Here is a 6000-nt window from a genome sequence, read left to right on the forward strand (position 1 = left end):
CTTTCGACATGGTTTTGGCGCTGAAAATGACTTTTTGACAATGCTTCCTTAAATTTTGTAGATTTTTTGGTGATTTGTGTTTTTATTTTATCCAGTATTGTTTCAAATTGGTATTGGTTCGTACGGAAATATTTAAAAAAAATTTGTCCATCATCCACAAGCTCCTTATACAGTGTCCAAAACTCTCCTTCAGTTTTTCTATTTTTTAACATGGGATGCACATCAAAACGCCTCCGTGCTTTTTTATTGCCTTCTTGAGCTTCTTCTTCCAACAACAACGCGATTATACATAATTTTTCGTTCGATAAACGCCGAAACATTTTTGCTGACTTGTAGCAAACTTGACTTCTGACGCGTAGCTACGAATGCACGTGTATGCATTCATATTGTAAGTACTCGACAATACGACGTAAGCAATATTGCGCCGTATCGTCATGGCCTGCAATGTATAAGTAAGCCGATTTTGCCTTGCACTCGGCCAAAGTGCTGTGAACGTGATGTGACCGTGACGTGTAGGTAGATATGAATAGAAATGTAATAAAATGACATATTTGTAACGGAGTCATGCAGTGCTGAAGCCGTGCAGTGCTTTTAAGTATGAACAGACCTTTATATGTGCCAGCGTTGGCCGTAAGGCGTGTATTTTTAACCAATAAATCATATATATTGTGTAAAACGTCAATATATTTATGAACTATGAGTATTTTTGAATTATTTTTTCTGCGTCCGATTCATTAAGATATCTGCGTCCGATTCATTAAGAGAAATTTCAGCTAGATGCCATTACTGTTTAACAAATAGTTGAAAAAAACAAGAATTTTGGGGTTGAGATGTACCCCATATTGATACGGGAGGGTTAAACATGGTTAATCTATTGGTAAACATTCATTTGTTTTTTTATTAAATTTATTTGAATCGAAAAAAAATAATATTCAACCATCGTCATAGAAACTTTGATTTGATTTTGAAGCTCCCAACTAAACCTTACAACTTTACAAAGTCTCTTTCGAAATTATATATTAGATTCGTAAAATTGGAAACACAATAAATTATAATCAGTGGCGGATCGTTTTTAAAGGCAACCGGGCGCTGCCCCACACACATTTCTCTTAACTAAAAAATAAAATATTTTTTTGTATAACCAGCAGAATAGACTAATGGTTAGCATGTATGGCATATAATACTTTGAACGGAGTGGTCACGGGTTCAAATCCCACTGGTTTCTGCTGGCCAGACCTTGGATTTGTGACTCTAGGTCGATCGTTTCTTATCAGAGTTTGCCAATTTATCTGATTTTCATTGAAACGGTTCCAACAAATTGGCAACCAAAAATTTTCTCGGAAAATCTCGCGTTTTCAGCAATCTCGAATTTCGCTAAATTATATAAAATGCTGCAAATTTACAAACTTGACCATAATTTTTTTTGTGGATGTTAATTGAAATGTATTTATTGAATCTTGCCGAATTGTTTAAATGCTGGAAATTTACAAATTTGACCATAGATGTCTCTGTGGATATTTATTGACATTGTATTTATGTGCTTTGTATTAATTGTATTAATGTTTCTGGTCAGGAAGGCGCATTGGGGTTACCTATAAGGTCTTCCTGGTATAAATAAAAAATGATAAGAAGATAAGGATATTGTTCGTCAAAAATCAACAAGTTTTTGTTTATCCCGCTCACCACTCGGTGGGCAGAACATGTTCGTAATTCAGTTCGGTGCAGTCGATTATTTTCCGTGGTCCCGTGGTCGCCAGCATAATTTTTAGTAGGCGGTGTAAAGGTCTCTTTGGGGCAGAATACATCAGCCCCTAGCGTCTTTATTCTCTATATCAGAGGTTCCCAACCCGTGGTACGCGAAAAAAAGATTTTATGAATGCAATTCATTCAAGACTGAATGAATTGCATTCATAAAAATAGAAATATTTTTTATATAATTAATAAACATTATCTTAATTAATCTTAGTCTACGTCAATATGTATAGTCGATGATTGAAAATCCGGAAATCGATACCGTTTTCCTTTTAGAGCACTGGTTGAGAGAGCTTTCTCTTCATATATTTTTATAAAAGACAAATATATGTAGAAATAGAATAAATGCAGCTCCAGAAATGAGGGAATATCACGCATAATTTGAATAGAATTTTAAAAATTAAACTAAAAACTTCCTTAGAAACAAGCAGAAGTATCTCATAGAATTTATTTTGTAAGGATGTTTAATTAAGAAAAGAAAATATATTATATTTATTTTGTAATTTTGTGTTTTTATTAAAATCATTTATCAGTAATAGAAGTATGACCAAATAGTAGATATGTAGATATATTAAAATTTGACTATTTTATAATTCACGACGTCTTCAAATTCTTTACCATGCAAATACTATATATGTAATTACACTTGAAATAACAAATTTCATGAAATACAATCATTTATATGGTGGTACAATTTAGCGTAATGTACTACCAAGTGATACGCGTGTAAAAAGGGTTGCGAACCACTCCTCTATATGATTCGAAAAATACACTATATTTTGCAAGGTATGCTTAAATTGTCACAATATGACAATTTTATCATTAAATATTTTTTATTAACCACATTTTTGCTTTTTCAAAACACGTAATGAACGACGTCGAAAATTTGTTAAAAAAAGTTACTAAAAATATACTAAATATAAATATATTATATAAATATATTATATAAATATATATATATATATATATATAAATATATTCCTTGCATAAAATGTTACTAAAAATATACTAAATTCATTTTTTTGTAAAAAAATAAATATGTAGGGGGGGGGAGCTTTAGCCTTCTCGTGCCCCACCTGTTTTTAAAATCACAAGCCGCCCCTGATTAGAATTATTTGCTCGACATATCCTCAAAATAATTTTCAAATTATCTAGAACTGTTTTTTATATTAAAAACTGCATATAATCGAACGTGATAAGTGGCAAATCGGATTAGGGGCATACGTTGTTTACTATTTGACGGCGTGTCAACCTTAGCATTTTATTTTCGTTCAACACATGATGGATACAGGTGAACGGTCATATGCAATGTCGCATTCGTCGTGATTGTCAGGTGTGTAATGTACGCTTGTATGGCTTCACTGACCATCGTATGAAAAATGTGACCGACCCTGGGGATTAGCCGGCACGTGAAGCTTCAGATGATCGTAACTAATTATTTTGCCGAGGAAATCTCAAAGAGCCTACGAAAATAAACTCAATTAGCTTTTGTGCGATCATCAGCTAAATCATATTTTACTCAATGCTTATATATATGTAGGATATTAATATAAAATGATTAAAATTATGTATAATGAGGTGGCTCATGCCGAACAGTTGGTATTATGCACTGTATGTATTAATGTTAAGGTTGGTACTACCGAACCTTGTCCGGTAGCGACAGTAGTTGGCGTCGCGCCTTGACGCGCCGGTTGCGTACGCGCATCGATTACCTATTGTTCTAAATAAACATAAGATTGAATTGATCTCTCTCCTGCAATCCTCCCTACTACCCAGCGGACTTCCTATATATATGTATATATTTAAACTAGTGATAGACCAGATAAAAATTTCATCGAGTGTATTATGAGTAAAAATTACGCGGTGACCGTCACCGCATCGAAAGGTCGAAAAATCGAAAATGTTCGTTTACCATGAATACATATGAAAAACGGGTAGTATATATACATACATATATCAGTGGCGTGCGGTAAAACTCTCTCTCTCCCCCAGTCGTACAGCCTCGCTTAATTTGCGCGAGCGGGATACAAGGGGAACAGGCTTGTCCTCCCATATCCTGCCCGCGCACATTAAGCAAGGCTGTACGACAAAAGAGAGATAATTTCACCGCCACTGATATATACATAGTACCGTTTACCATGCATATAATCTCTTTGATCTTTCGACTTAAGATCTTTCGGTTTTCGATTTTTGCTTTCCGATATTTGCTTTTTCGATCTTTCGACCTTTCGATGCCGTGATGTAGACCCAAAATTACGTACCAACTTACATATAAACAATCTAATATATAATTTAGAAAGACACTTTGCATGTTAAGTTATTAAATAAAAAAAATTCGGGTGTGACCAACCCATGACTTTATCTATGTATTTGAGGATTATAAGAAGGTTACAAAACAAAATTCGATATTGAACTAATAACTACATATGATAGCGATACAAATTGAGCGCAAATATATGCAAATACTTGCACAAGACAAAAGTTCTACTTCCGGTTGTCGGATTTTGTTCAAATTTTTTTTATTATTTAAAATCAGTATAATTATTATACACATTAAATATCAAGAGGAAAAAAATAATTTAAAAGGTCAAAATAAAATAATGAAATATTGTTTAAAAACAAAATCCCACTTCCGGTTTATTAAATTTAATGATTTTTTATTATTGTAATCACATTGATACAAGAATTATACTTGAAGACCACACATGTTTAAGGGGTCGAAAAAAATCAAAGAAATGTGTCGGTTCGATCCGGACGCGGTCGAATTATTTTCAAATATCTTTTAAATATATTTAATTTAATATTTATATTGTATTAAATTGTTTAATATGAAAAAAAGGTAAAAACTACCTACCTACCTACATACATGTATACAATATAAAACACCAAAATTAATTAATTAAATAATTTTTCAATAGATGGCGGTAAATTACCTGCCAAGAGGAAACATTGGTAGCAAATAGTATATATAGAAGATTTTTCTTTTGTTATTGTATTGGTATACATACGTTTCGGCAGTGGCTTAGCTGTGACGTACATACATATAATATTGTTGCGTAGGGGTGGGTGGAGGATCCAAGTAAAAGCCAACAATCGTTTCACAGCATTTATTGATGATTAAGGAGTTACACGTATTGCTAGTGTTCAATCCAGAATGACATGATATCGCCTACGTACCGCCTTATAAGGGGTAGATCTCTCAGGACGTCTAATCTGTTTACCTACAGTATAGTCACGTATTCGGATATGTATTCCCACGGTATGAGAAGTGCAATCCCTAAAACCACTTACACCGGTCTCACGGTCTCTCAGGACGTCTACCCGTCTTAATCCGCTCGCAGTTACTCGGCGGCTCTGTTTAGTATACGTTACATTGCCCTCCACTTAGGTCAAATCGTCCCGATTGACCAACAAATCATAACTGATAAATCTGCAGTAGTTACATTTATCTTCGATATCAGTCACAGTTACATTTACCATTACAGTCGTTATCTTTACAGTTACAATGGAAACAATGACATTTAAAATCTATTACCGTTACATTAACGTTACCTTTACAATTTAAATTCTGTTACAGTTAGATTAACGTCACCTTTACAATTTAAACAATTACATTAAACCTTCGTTAAACTTCAATTTACGACACCTTTACAATGTAAACAAAAACATTTAAAATTTCGTTACACTACGATTTACGTCACCTTTACAATGGAAACAATTACATGAAAACTTTCGTTAAACTTCAATTTACGACACCTTTACAATGTAAACAATTACATTACACTTCATTTTACGTCACCTTTACAATGGAAACAATTACATTAACTTTCGTTAAACTTCAATTTACGTCACCTTTACAATGGAAACAATTACATAAAACTTTCATTACACTTCACTTTACGTCACCTTTACAATGGAAACAATTACAGTTATATTTCTAATCCCCTAAAATTAGTCATCCGATGTTTTACATTTGGAAATCATTCTTTGTCAGCTCTTCGGTCCAAAATTTTCTCACGTGTTTGGTCCATGTTGCTCGTATCACCAAAGTCCAAATTTGCTATGGCAGCCCCGTATTCCTGTCATGTGGTCCAGCATCCTGCTGCAGACCAACGTTCAACCCAGAACGTGCTCCAAAGCCATGTCCCACAAGAATGGCTCCCATCCTCACAAAAGTGACTTGGTCCATGTCTCTCGTGTCACCATCGTCCAAATTTGCTACGGTGGCCCAGTGTTCCTCTGTCATGT

This window comes from Arctopsyche grandis, chromosome 10, assembly GCF_051622035.1.
Source record: "Arctopsyche grandis isolate Sample6627 chromosome 10, ASM5162203v2, whole genome shotgun sequence".
In the NCBI taxonomy this organism is placed as follows: Eukaryota; Metazoa; Arthropoda; class Insecta; order Trichoptera; family Hydropsychidae; genus Arctopsyche; species Arctopsyche grandis.